Source organism: Helianthus annuus, chromosome 14, assembly GCF_002127325.2.
Source record: "Helianthus annuus cultivar XRQ/B chromosome 14, HanXRQr2.0-SUNRISE, whole genome shotgun sequence".
Taxonomy (NCBI): domain Eukaryota; kingdom Viridiplantae; phylum Streptophyta; class Magnoliopsida; order Asterales; family Asteraceae; genus Helianthus; species Helianthus annuus.
The window spans coordinates 113,679,053-113,693,380 of NC_035446.2; positions in this window are offsets into that span (position 1 = coordinate 113,679,053).

The window sequence follows — 14,328 nt, forward strand, 5'->3', positions numbered from 1 at the left end:
ATATGTGTTCTAAACTTCTGTGGTCGGTGTAGATGGCGCACTTGGTTCCGTACAGGTAATGCCGCCATAACTTAAGTGCGAAAACAACAGCTCCCAGCTCTAAATCATGCGTAGTGTAGTTCTTCTCGTGAACTTTGAGTTGTCGTGAGGCGTAGGCTATGACTTTATCTCGTTGCATCAATACACAACCAAGACCCTGAATTGATGCATCACAGTAAACCACAAAATCGTCTGTGCCCTCTGGCAGTGAAAGGATAGGTGCACTACAAAGTCTATCCTTTAGATGCTGAAAAGCTAACTCTTGTGCATTTCCCCAATGATAAACAACGCCTTTCTGCGTTAGTAGGGTGAGAGGCTGCGCGATCTTAGAAAAATCCTTAATGAACCTCCTGTAGTAACCTGCCAATCCCAAGAATTGGCGAATCTCCTTTGGTGTGCGAGGCGCAGGCCAGTTCTTAATAGAGTCCACCTTGGATGGATCAACGTGAATCCCATCCTTGTTCACCACATGCCCTAGGAAATGGACCTCTCGAAGCCAGAAGTCGCATTTCGAGAATTTCGCGTAAAGCTGTTCCTTCCGAAGGAGTTCCAGAATAAGTCGTAGATGTTGTTCGTGCTCCTCTTTACTCTTAGAATAGATCAGGATGTCGTCGATAAAGACTATAACAAACTTGTCCAGGTACGGCTTGCAAACTCGGTTCATCAAATCCATAAAAACTGCCGGTGCGTTCGTCAGCCCAAACGGCATGACCAGAAACTCATAGTGCCCATAACGAGTTCTAAAGGCTGTCTTAGAGACATCCTCTTCTCGAACTCTCAGCTGGTGATATCCCGATCTCAGATCGATCTTTGAATAGTAGCTCGACCCCTGCAACTGGTCGAACAAGTCGTCAATGCGCGGTAGAGGATAACGATTCTTCACAGTCACCTTGTTGAGTTCACGATAGTCGATACACATTCTGAAGCTACCGTCCTTCTTCTTCACAAATAATACTGGAGCTCCCCAAGGCGATGAGCTAGGACGAATGAAACCCTTATCCAGGAGTTCTTGTAGTTGCGTGGAGAGTTCTCCCAACTCGGATGGAGCTAAACGATAAGGTGCACGGGCTACAGGCGCAGCTCCAGGAGCTAGTTCAATCTGAAACTCGACTTGGCGATGGGGCGGAAGACCAGGTAATTCCTCAGGGAATACCTCAGGATAGTCGCGTACAACTGGAAAATCTTCTAGCTTCTTCTCTTTTTCTGTGGTATCAGTAACTAGAGCCAAAATCGCAGTGTGGCCCTTCCGTAAGCACTTCTGAGCCTTAAGAAGAGAGATGATGTTCTCAACAGCACTTCTCTTGTCGCCACGAATCATGAGAGGTTCTCTACCTAAACCAGGAATACGAACGATCTTCTCGTTGCAAAGAATCTCTGCTCGGTGTTGGGATAACCAATCCATCCCAATGACAACGTCGAAACTACCCAAGACAATAGGAATGAGATCAATAGAGAAGGTCTGGTTAGCGAGAATAAGCTGGCAACCCTTGACTACATGTGAGGCTTCCAAACTCTTACCATTAGCTAGCTCTACAGTGTGCTTGTCGCTCAGGGGTGTAGGAATACGCTTAAGCATCTTACTAACTTCTAGTGACACATAGCTAGTATCGGCACCCGAATCAAATAAGACCGTAACATAAAAGTCGTCGAGAAGGAACTTACACGTCACCACGTTGGGATCATTCCTTGCTTCACCTTGACCAATCACGAACACTCGTCCCCTAGCACCATTGTTGTTGTTGTTCCCATTGTTACCATTCCCTTGATTGTTGTTGTTGTTCTGGTTCAGTTGGGGACAATCTTTCTTGAAGTGGCCTTCAGCTCCACACTGAAAGCACCCTTTGTTGTTACCCTGCTGCTGTCGCTGGTTCTGCTGAGGTTGCTGACGATTCTGATTGGCGGGGTATGCGCTCCTGCAATCCTTTGCAACATGACCAGGCTTGTTGCACCGATGACAGTTACCCCTGGTGCATGGCCCACTGTGGTGTAGGTTGCAACGATTGCATTTGGGGTGATTCCCCTTGTACCCACCATGACTTTGACCACCAGATGACTGCTGACTAGGGCTCTTGTGATCATCCGTCTTTCTCTGCTGAGACTGAGTTTGCACCGAAGTTGAACCTCTGCTTGAAGTTCCATCCCATTTCCGTTTATCCCCACTAGAAGTACCAGAAGTAGTTGCAGCACCTATACGCTTCGGTAACTTGTTCTGCTCCACCGCTTGGTCAGTGAGACGGTGAGCCAACTGAACAACCTGCTGGATAGTAGTCAAGTTTGCTGAAGTCACATGGCTTTGGATCTCTGGCACCAAGCCCTTGAGATAGAGTTCAATTCGCTTATACGGAGGGTCCACCATAGTAGGACACACCAAGGCGAGCTCATGCGATCTCTTAGTGTATGCCTCAATTTCTGACCCCGACATCTTGAGATTGTAGAACTCATCTTCCAGCTTATGAATGTCGTCACGACTGCAGTATTCCTCCCTGATCATTTCCTTGAAGTTTTCCCATGGGGTGGCGTTGGCAGCAACCAACCCCAACATCTGCACTTGAGCATTCCACCACGTGAGGGCCAAGCCCTCGAGAGTACCAGTAGCATACTTTACCCTGCGCGCTTCAGGGCATTCGCACATTTCGAACACAGACTCCAGTTTCTCAAACCAGTGTAGGAGACCTACTGCTCCTTCAGTGCCGCTAAAAGTCGTGGGTCGACAGTCCATAAAGGTCTTAAAAGTGCACACCGGTGCCTGAGCATATTGCCCTAAGGTAGGTGAAAGAAAAGACAGAGTTTAACACAAAGGTTGGTTCACGAGAGTAGGATCCAAATGATCCTAGAACAATTTCGGACTGCAGGATATACCTCCTGCGTTTGCAGCTGCAAGCGCTGCGGCAACTCGCTCGTTGATCAAAGCCGTCAACTGGGCTTGTGTCATGTTAACGCGTCCAGACATGATTCTTCATAATAAGAGTAATACGTGTGAGAGAGGTTCGTGAAAGTACGATAGTAGGACAGAGTAAGCACGCACGTGTTCAAACAACAGTAGTTATACTAATCTAGCATACCATGAGCAATGTACTACGTAACTAACAAGTAGGCAATATACATACATCATATTACCTAGAATGTCGAGCCTTGCATGCGGAGGGAAGTGTCGTTGTGGACCGTTGAGCACTAAACCGGTTATAGTCTGGTTTTAAACAAAAACGTTTCTCCTTTATTAAAACTAAGTTCACTATAACCAATGGCTCTGATACCAATCTGTCACACCCCCAAAATCCCACCTGCGGAGTACTACCGCTTGGAGGCGTGACTAACCAGGATCCAGCCACCAATCATACTGAACAAGCATATAAGTAATTATAAAAGTTTAACCAATACGATTGGTGTTTCAAAACAAACAAGTTAAGTTGCAAGCGGAAGCATAAGTTTAAAGTTATAACATAAGTTCAAAAGTTTCAAGTTTAACATAGCACGTAGCAATCCGTGTCCCACAATGATCCTCCTCCATGCAAGCTCCAGCTGAGTACCTAAGGTCCTGCAAAGCATGTAGTAACGAGTCAACAACTAGTTGAGTGAGTTCACGGTTGGGTGTTTGTTTTAGTTATTCCGAAAACAGTTTCCTTTAACTGGCATCCTGCCGTGGGGGTTACCCCATAGTTTAAAACGTGACATGTTCATTCCCAGTTACTCCGGCATTCCAGCCGTGGGGGCTACCCCATGTTAGTTATCAGGCATTTCGGCCGTGGGGGCTACCCCATGCGTACACTAGACTCGTTACCATATCGACTGCTGACTGTAGTCATGTTTATGTGCCCTGAAAACATCAATGTCTATCATCATTGACGTGCCCCAGATCCATTAGTTCACGCCCGTCCTCTTCGGCACGGTGTGAGGCTTGTCAGACCTAAATAGCGCTATCTAACTAATGACCCGCTCGCCATTGGCCCGGCGATTAGTCGATACAAAAAGGAGGGACTTCGTGATAGAGTTTTAGTCTAGTACGTTTATCCGTCCGTCCGGACGAGGAATCACATTCCTGAACCACTGACGTCCTACCCAAGGAGGACGAGGAATCCACGTTCCTTAACCCCGTTCCCAACCCAGGGAATCCCATGCTTTGTAGAGGGTGTGAACTCACCTTGGTTTGCTCGGCAGTTAATCACAGAAAGATCAATCAAGTCGCAAGTAGTCAATAACGTCCTAACACGGATATCACTCATAATCAGATTCGAACCAAGTAGTGCACGTATAAATAGCAGTTACGGCACACAGTTTCTATCATGGCAGTTTAACACCAGTGCACAGTATCACATTTGGCCCACAAGTTCTACCTAAGCCCAATATACGTATTAACAGTTAACACAGAAGTCCACAAGGCCGGCCCATTAACTTAGGCCCAAAAGTGTGGTCTCGAGTCGCAACCGGACTCGCAAGCATGGTCTCGAGTCATGCTGTTTGTGCTGATCATAAATGGTTGCGAGTCGCAACCGGTGTCGCAACCATGGTCTCGGTTAATCATGCTAAGGTCTCGAGTCGCAACGGGACTCGTAACCTGTGGTCTCGGCTTGTCCTGTTATGGTTGCGAGTCGCAACCGCGTGGTCTCGAGTCATCACGCTGTGGTTGCGAGTCGCAACTGGGTGATTGCGAGTCGGTATGCTGTCATTTTCACGTTCAGTGTTGATGCAGATATGGTCAGCTTAATGGTACAATGTAATCAGGCCCAAATCAGGAAACCACCAATAGAATTTCACTAACAAGTTTTCCTAATCAGGCTATTAGTAAAAAATGGATCAAAATCATGAGGGTTTTCACATCTTTAACTATCATTCAAAGTGTTCTTCATATATTCAAACACACATTCATCAAGTTCATAACATATTTAACACTCATTCAACCAAAACTATGAACAAGCATCAAAACACTTAGCATAACACACAACTCGGTTTTTATATAAGTCCGATTTCATGGCAAGTGCAACCCGATTTCATGTTTATCAACATAAGTGGTTCAAACTTCATTTAGACACAAAATATCACACTCATCATATAATATATGCTAACCGGTTATCATCATTGTGCACATTAAAATCATTATATTCATCAAGAACATCATGTAAACACTAACAATAAACATCATCTCATGCAATTTTATCATACATCACAAAACACAACAAAAATCAACCATAAACATGATAAATACTAACCGGTTGGTGATGTGTGTGTGTGTGTCGATCCAAAGTTCCAAATCCGAGAGTTCTTGTGCCAACCGATTGGATCCGAGAGCTTGGAGATGTGTTTGTGTTCTAGAGTTTAAGTGAGAGAGAATAGGAGAGTGTGTGTGTGTTCTTGTTCAACAAATGGAAAGGTTTAACTAAGGTGTGGTATATATACTAGCTCCAAGTGTTGCACCCTTCATGGGTTTCGGGTGGGTTTACGGCCCAAATGGCCCAACCGGCCAAAGGTTCTCGGCCCAAGGCCCATTCGGTTACTATTCACTCGAGACCTCATGGTCTCGAGTCGGGTTCTTTGTTTTCGGGTTGGGTTCTCGGTTCACATAAAACACGTACACATATATATATACAAATGCACACATACAAAGCACATAAAAGTTCACGTTTATCATTAGGTTTGATCGGTTAACTAGTCACATAACGTACAAGCAAGCTACATCAAGACACAACGAAAGGTTCTAGGTTTCGAGTTGTCACAATAACAACTTCATGGATTGGTTTCGAAACTTGAGAATCGTTCTCAAACAAGAGAAGATATCCTATGTGTTGGACGATCCTATTCCCGATGAACCTAACGTGGAAGATGTGGAAGCCTACAACGATTGGGTTAAGTATACCGAGGACTCCATGCAAGCCTCATGCCTCATGTTGGGAACTATGATTCCCGAAATTCAAAAGGATTTTGAACACCACGGGGCATACGACATGATTACCCAGTTAAAGGAAATGTTCCTACAACAAGCAAGGGTAGAACGCTTCGAAACTGTTCGGGCGCTTCATGCATGTCGAATGGAGGAAACCCAATCGGTATCATCTTATGTTCTCAAGATGAAAAGCCACATTGATCGCCTCGAACGGCTAAATTGTCCCGTCTCCAAAGAGTTGGCTACGGATTTGATCCTCAACTTTTTAACAAAGAAATTTGAGAGCTTTGTTATGAATTACAACATGAATGGATGGGACAAGAGCATTGGTGAGCTTCATGCAATGCTCAAAACGGCCGAAGCAAGTATGGGCAAAAAGGCTTTACCCGTCCTAGCGATCAATGAAGGAGGCAACAAGAAGAGGCCCCACCCCGACTCTAAAGCAACTTATGCTAAAAGAAAGGGACACGTCAAGGCAAAGGGAAAAGGAAAAGCTAAAGCAGAACCCGCCAAACCAAAAGAAAAGAAGCAAAAGGTTGCTACGAATGACCCATGTTTTGAATGTGGTGAGATAGGACATTGGAAGAGAAATTGTCCGACCTATCTCAAAGAGTTGAAAAACAAGAGGGATGCAGGGCAAACCTCAGGTACTATCTTTATGATACATGTTGAGCTTAATGTTATTTCTTCTAACACATGGGTACTAGATACCGGATGTGGAACTCATATTTGCAATTCGTTGCAGGGGTTCAAAAGAAATAAACATTACAAGAAGGGGGACACTAGTCTCTTCATGGGCAACGGAGCAAAGGTTGATGTCGAAGCTCAAGGAGACTACGTTTTAAAGCTTCCAAGTGGTTTGGAAGTTATTTTGAAGAATGTTTTGTATGCTCCTAGTTTGACTAGGAACATAATTTCAGTTTCCCTTTTAAAACAATCTGGTTTCAATTTCGAATTTGTTAACTATGACATTTATGTTTTTAAGAATGATGTGTTTTATTTTAAAGCTATGTCTTTAAATGGTATTTATGAATTAGATCATGATAACGCATCATATGATAGCTCAATGTACCAAGTAACCAACAAGAAACTCAAAATGGATTTGAGTGATTCCTACCTTTGGCATTGTCGCCTTGGACATATAAGCAAGAATCGCATGCATACACTTCAGAAAAATGGTCTTTTGAATACAAATGAAGATAATTCATTTGATGTATGCGAGTCCTGTTTACAAGGCAAAATGACCAAGACGCCCTTTAGTGGAACATTTGAAAGGGCTAAGGACTTATTAGGTATCATACATTCAGATGTATGTGGTCCTTTTAAGCCGATGACTAGGAATGGTGAAAGATACTTCATTACCTTTACCGACGACTATAGTCGTTATGGTTATGTGTATTTACTAAAACACAAGGATGAAGCATTTGAAATGTTCAAAGACTTCAAAAGTGAAGTAGAAAATCAACTCAAGAAAACAATCAAAGTCCTTCGCACCGATAGAGGAGGTGAATACCTTAGTGGTGCTTTTCAAGATCATCTTAGCAGTTGTGGGATTATCTCACAACTTACTCCACCTGGAACACCACAACACAATGGTGTATCTGAAAGGAGAAATCGAACTCTATTAGATATGGTTCGATCTATGATGGCTAGAAGCACATTGCCTCTATCATTTTGGGGTTACGCTTTGCTCTCCGTAGTCCGTATATTAAATATGGCCCCAACCAAGAAAGTGGAAAAGACACCTTTTGAAATATGGCACGGAAACCCTCCATCATTATCATTCTTAAGAGGTTGGGGTTGTGAAGCTTATGTTAAGCAATACACTCCAAATAAATTGGAAGTCCGATCTACTAAGTGTATCTTTGTAGGTTATCCTAAAGATGATATAGGATACTATTTCTACGACCCAACTGAGCAAAAGGTATTTGTTGCTCGAAAGGGTAAGTTCTTAGAAGCTAAGTTCCTTATGGAAGGAACCAGTGATAGAACAGTGGAACTTGAGGAGGATCAAGAACCACAAGACGATACACGTTTGGTTGAAACTAGCACTCAACAAGAGGTTGTTGAAAACGATCAAGAGATTGATCGAAATACACAAAATGTTCGCAGAACTGGTAGAATTAGCAATCCACCTGAAAGATATGGATTTTTCATGGATGGATGCTACGTGGTAGATTCAGATGAACCAACCACATACCATGATGCAATGTCAAAATCCGATTGCGACAAATGGCTTGAAGCCATGAACATAGAGATGCAATCCATGTATGACAACCAAGTTTGGGAATTGGTTGTGCCACCACTTAACTCTAAAGTAGTTGGAAGTAAGTGGGTTTTCAAGAAGAAAACTGATATGCATGGTAACTTGGATACTTACAAAGCAAGACTTGTAGCAAAAGGTTTCACTCAAACTCAAGGGATTGATTATGATGAGACCTTCTCGCCTGTGGCGATGCTAAAGTCAATCAGGATATTATTTGCCATAGCCGCATATTATGACTATGAGATCTGGCAATTGGATGTCAAAACGGCATTTCTTAATGGATATCTTGATGAAGATGTCTATATGGTTCAGCCTGAAGGTTTTGTCGATCCAAAACATCCTGACAAAGTATGCAAGTTAAAGAAATCAATCTATGGATTGAAACAAGCATCTAGAAGTTGGAATCACCGTTTTGATGAAGAAATTAAGAATTTTGGATTCATCAAGAACGGTGATGAAGCTTGTGTGTATAAGAAGGCTAGTGGGAGCATCATCACTTTCTTAGTACTGTATGTCGATGACATTCTACTATTTGGGAATGACATTCCAACCATGGAAGGTGTAAAAGCTTGGCTTGGAAGTTGTTTTTCCATTAAGGATCTTGGTGAAGTAGCCTACATTCTGGGAATAAAGGTCTATAGGGATAGATCAAGGCGCTTGATAGGTTTAAACCAAAGTGCATACATTGACAAAGTCTTGAATAGGTTCCAAATGGAGAACTCTAAGAGAGGTTTTGTACCTATTCAAAAGGGGACAATTTTGAATACATCTCAATGTCCAAGCTCAAAGGATGAGCAAGAGAAAATGAAAAGAATCCCATATGCGTCAGCTATAGGATCCATCATGTATGCAATGATATGCACCAGACCGGACGTCTCATGCGCCTTGAGCATGACAAGTAGATACCAACAAAATCCAGGTAGCAGTCATTGGATGGCTGTTAAAAGCATATTGAAATATCTTAGGAGGACTAAGGATATGTTCTTAATATATGGATCTGGTGAGGAGGAACTCGTTGTAAAGGGTTACACGGACGCGAGTTTCCAAACCGATCGAAGTGATTCTCGATCGCAATCGGGGTATGTCTTCATTTTAAATGGAGGAGCAGTCTCCTGGAAGAGCTCAAAACAAGACGTGGTAGCATTGTCCACTACAGAATCAGAATACATCGCCGCTTCATTGGCAGCCCAGGAAGCTGCATGGCTGAAGAAATTTATAGCCGACCTAGGGGTGGTCCCTACCATTCAAGACCCCCTAGAGATCTTTTGTGATAACGAGGGTGCGATTGCTCAAATCAAGGAACCTCGTGCACACCAAAAGACTAGACATATCGAGCGGAGATTCAACTACATAAGGGATGAAGTTGAAAAAGGAAAGATATGTATCCGCCAAGTTCACACCGATCAAAACATTGCGGATCCACTCACGAAGCTCCTTGACAGAGGAAAACATGAGGGTCACACATGTTCCTTAGGACTTCGATATTCTAGTGATTGGATTTGATCTAATTTTGTATTTGGATATTGAAACAATTGTTATTTTAACTCATTTATAGTATTTTGAGTTACGTTTCATATTAGCATGTTTAAATCCGTGAATAAGTTAATTATTCTAAATGTCCGTAGTCAATCATAATTGTGGGAACAAATATGAATGTAAGACTATTATGAACTTGGATTGGTGGATATTCATTTAGAATGAATATAGAGCAAAGTGTTGCTGCCAAAGTTCATAGATATTTATGGGATACAAATATTGGACTGACTCGCTCTCAAATATTACTGCATGGAATCATTTGTGATTGATCATAAGTAAATTTTGAGTTAAGGCGAATATCATAGTATCCTCTGACCTGAGATACATATTGGGTCTTGATATTCACCAAATATTATGCCTTGACTTATTTCTTCGCTGTCAGTAATATGACAGTACATAAGGCTGAGCTCAGGTGTGGTACAAGGTGATTGTGAGAGACGTATGTAGTCAAGAAGGGATTTGTTCCTCTTATTCGTTGAGAGTAAGATGTCTAAGGCCTGATAAAGTTAAATCAACAGAGAGTGATCACTCTATGTCTCTGGATTTAACATGACATCTGTAACGAAAGGATAAATGATAGATTCACCTAAATCATGTTCAAGTAAGGGACTTGAAAGGGATGATGTTATTGAATCGCAAATATAGTCATACGTATTGGGGGTAGTAAACCGTAGTTAGGCGTCATTTACTGCTTGCATCAATCTTCTATGTATCTTGTGCAAGTGGGAGATTGTTGGACTCTGTATGCCCAAGACACATATTAAATTGATGTGGCTAGTACGTTATGATCCAAGTCGAGTCATACCCAATAACAAGCTAGACAAACACTTATATTATTTATTTGTGATATGATCAAACAAATAAATATTAACACTTACAATATTTAGAAATTGGTTTTCTAAATAATTACACTTGAGAAACTAATAAATTATATGGATAATTTATTTTGAGAGAATATTTTATCTTGTTATTTAATGGGTTAAATAGCATGATAAAAAGTTGTATAAAGTCTTGTGAACATATGATGTTATATTTTATAAAAGGTATAAAATAAACAAGACTTAAATTTTATAAAAGAATTGATTTTTTTTATAAAAATAAGCTAGGCCGCCCCTCCCTTCCCAAGACAAAATGGCCAATCAACTTACATGCACTTCTTACATGTTAGATGGCATTTGATTGGGTATTCTTCCCTAGGCATTTTAAGCCAATTGTTTTACATGCAATTGCATGGCTCTTGATTGGGGAAGACTTTTGGTCCAATGACATTTCATGCAAGTGTCATAACTAGAGGCCTTTTGATTGGGCAAGATGGGTGGCAAGATTCTCTCTCCATCTATAAATACCAAGAGTTCACAAAAATGGTGGAAGACTTGTGTTTTTCTCTCCAAAAATCGGTCCACATAAGGTGTTCTTAAGGTTTTCGGTTTTTGATTCAAGTGTTGAAATCCTAGCTACAATCGTAGTGTTTGTTGGAAGCTTGGGTATACAAGCTTGAGGTCTTCTACTCTTGAAGACAACCATTTTAAGAAGCATCATCCGTTTCATTCTCATTACTCCAAGAAGGTAGTTTTTCTAAACACCCTATGGTTATGTTTGATAGTATGCATCTTCATATATGGATCCGGGTTTTGGGATTTTGCATATAAATGGTTTTATATCTTACAAAAGTAACATGTTTTAAACATTATTTCCGCTGCGTTTTTATTTCATATGGATGAAATTGCTTTGATAAACATTTATTAAAATCCCATCATTTATTTCTATCTTATTTTTGATTAACCGATGTTGGAACTCGAGTCTTCGTTAACTGAAACCTGAACGAAAACCAAAACGACTGATTCTTCATAAACGGTCGAAGTTTGCAAGTTTTGAAAGTTAAAAACCAAAATTGATCAATTTGATAAAGTTTCAAACTGTCGGACGGTAGTTGATTGAAAAATGGTCATATGTGTGTCATTTGTTTAAATGTTAACTATATTCCAAGCGTTTGTTCTGATTACGCGTTTAGCTTTCTTGCATGTGCAGATGTTACAATCAAACCAGCTAAAGGCGAAGAGAACATGTTCGATAACAAGCTTTGGAATGAAGACATGACGTGGAGGAACTCAAAAGATAAGGATGATCGAGTTGATGTCGAACCGAACGGGCCGCGTCCACATATATACATCAACAAACTCCCCCTTGGACGCTGCTTGTGAGGGTTCGTCTTCCATGTCTATCATGTCGGAGGATCTTCAAAGCCTTCACGTGTCATAAGTAGAAAGTGTATCAGCAAACTCCCCTTTTCATTTAGGAAGTGTGTTAACAAACTCCCCCTTGAAATAAACTCTCCCTTGAGTTATGCTCGTGAATCTTTTGATCTTCAATGCTTTTGATCCTTGTGGTGTTGAAGAATGGAATCGTCGAGCAAAAACACTTGACAACCTTCTGGAAGCTGCTTTTCTTGCCACCAAACCTTTCTCCATCAATTAGGAATCTGATGCCTTCACTAAACACATTCCTTAAATTGTAGCCATTTTTTGAGTGTTTATATTTTGGTGTCTAATCCGCATATATATCACCATTGCTCATGATTTTCTAGAATGTATATCTCTTAAATGTCAACATACACACGTGTAACTTAGTTTAGCAAGATTTTTCACTGCCGAGAACCTCGATCAGAGAGCAAAAAAGGCGTACGGTTCACAAGGGTGGAAAACTAAAATGAGATATACCGGGCTAGGATTCGAGTTACAGGAACAAGGGGCAAACCAACCACCCAAGAATGGAATCGTCGAGCGAAAACACTTGACAACCTCCTTGAAGCAGCTTTTCTTGCCACCAGACCTTTCTCCATTAATTAGGAATCTAATGCCGTCGCTAAACACATTCCTTAAATTGTAGCCATTTTTTGAGTGTTTATATTTTGGTGTCTAATCCGCATATATATCACCATTGCTCATGATTTTCTTGACTGTATATCTCTTAAATGTCAACATATACACGTGTGATTTAGTTTACCAAGATTTTTCAATGCCGAGAACCTTGATCAGAGAGTAAAAAAGGCTTAAGGTTCACAATGGTGTAAAACTAAAATAGGATATATCGGGCTATGATTCGAGTTACAGGAACAAGGGCGAAACCAACCACCCAAGAATGGAATCGTCGAGCGAAAACACATGACAACCTCCTGGAGGGAGCTTTACTTGCCACCAGACCTTCCTCCATCAATAAAGAATCTGATGCCGTCACTAAATACATTCCTAAATTGTAGCCATTTTTTTAGTATTTATTTTTTGGTGTCTAATCCGCATATATATCACCATTGCTCTTGATTTCTTGACTGTATATCTCTTAAATGTCAACATATACACGTGTGATTTAGTTTACGAAGATTTTTCAATGCCGAGAATCTCGATTAGAGAGTAAAAATGGCGTATGGTTCACAATGGTGTAAAAATAAAATGGGATATACCAGGCTAGGATTCGAGTTACAGGAACAAGGGCCAAACCAACCACCCGGGAATGGAATCGCCGAGCGAAAACACTTGACAACCTCCGAGAAGCAGCTTTTCTTGCCACCAGACCTTTCTTCATCAATTAGGAATCTAATGCCGTCACTAAACACATTCCTTAAATTGTTGCCATTTTTGAGTGTTTATTTTTTGGTGTCTAATACACATATATATCACCATTACTCGTGATTTTCTTGACTGCATATCTCTTAAATGTCAACATATATAGATGTGATTTAGTTTACGAAGATTTTTCAAGGCCGAGAACCTCGATCAGAGAGTAAAAAAGGCGAAAGGTTCACAATGGTGTAAAACTAAAATGGGATATACCGGGCTAGGATTCGAGTTACAGGAACAAGGGCCAAACCAACCACCCAGGAATGGAATCGTCAAGCGAAAACGCTTGACAACCTCCTAGAAGCAGCTTTTCTTTCCACCAGACCTTCTACATCAATTAGGAATTTGATGCCGTCACTAAACACATTAATTGTAGCTATTTTATGAGTGTTTATTTTTTGGTGTCTAGTCCGCATATATATCACCATTGCTCTTAATTTTCTTGTCTGTATATCTCTTAAATGTTAACATATACACGTGTGATTTAGTTTACGAAGATTTTTCAATGCCGAGAACCTCGATCAGAGATTAAAAAAGGCGTAAGGTTCACAATGGTGTAAAACTAGAATGGGATATACCGGGCTAGAATTCGAGTTACCGGAACAAGGGCTAAAACCAACCACCCAAGAATGGAATCGTCGAGCGAAAACACTTGACAACCTCCTTGAAGCAGCTTTTCTTGCCACCAGACCTTTCTCCATCAATTACGAATCTGATGCCGTCACTAAACACATTCCTTAAATTGTAGCCATTTTTCGAGTGTTTATTTTTTGGTGTCAAATCCGCATATATATCACCATTGCTCTTGATTTTCTTGACTGTATATCTCTTAAATGTCAACATATACACGTGTGATTTAGTTTACGAAGATTTTTCAATGTCGAGAACTTCAATCAGAGAGTAGAAAAGGCGTAGGCTTCATAATGGTGTAAAACTAAAATGGGATATATCGGGCTAGGATTCGAGTTACAGGAACAAGGGCCAAACCAACCACCTAA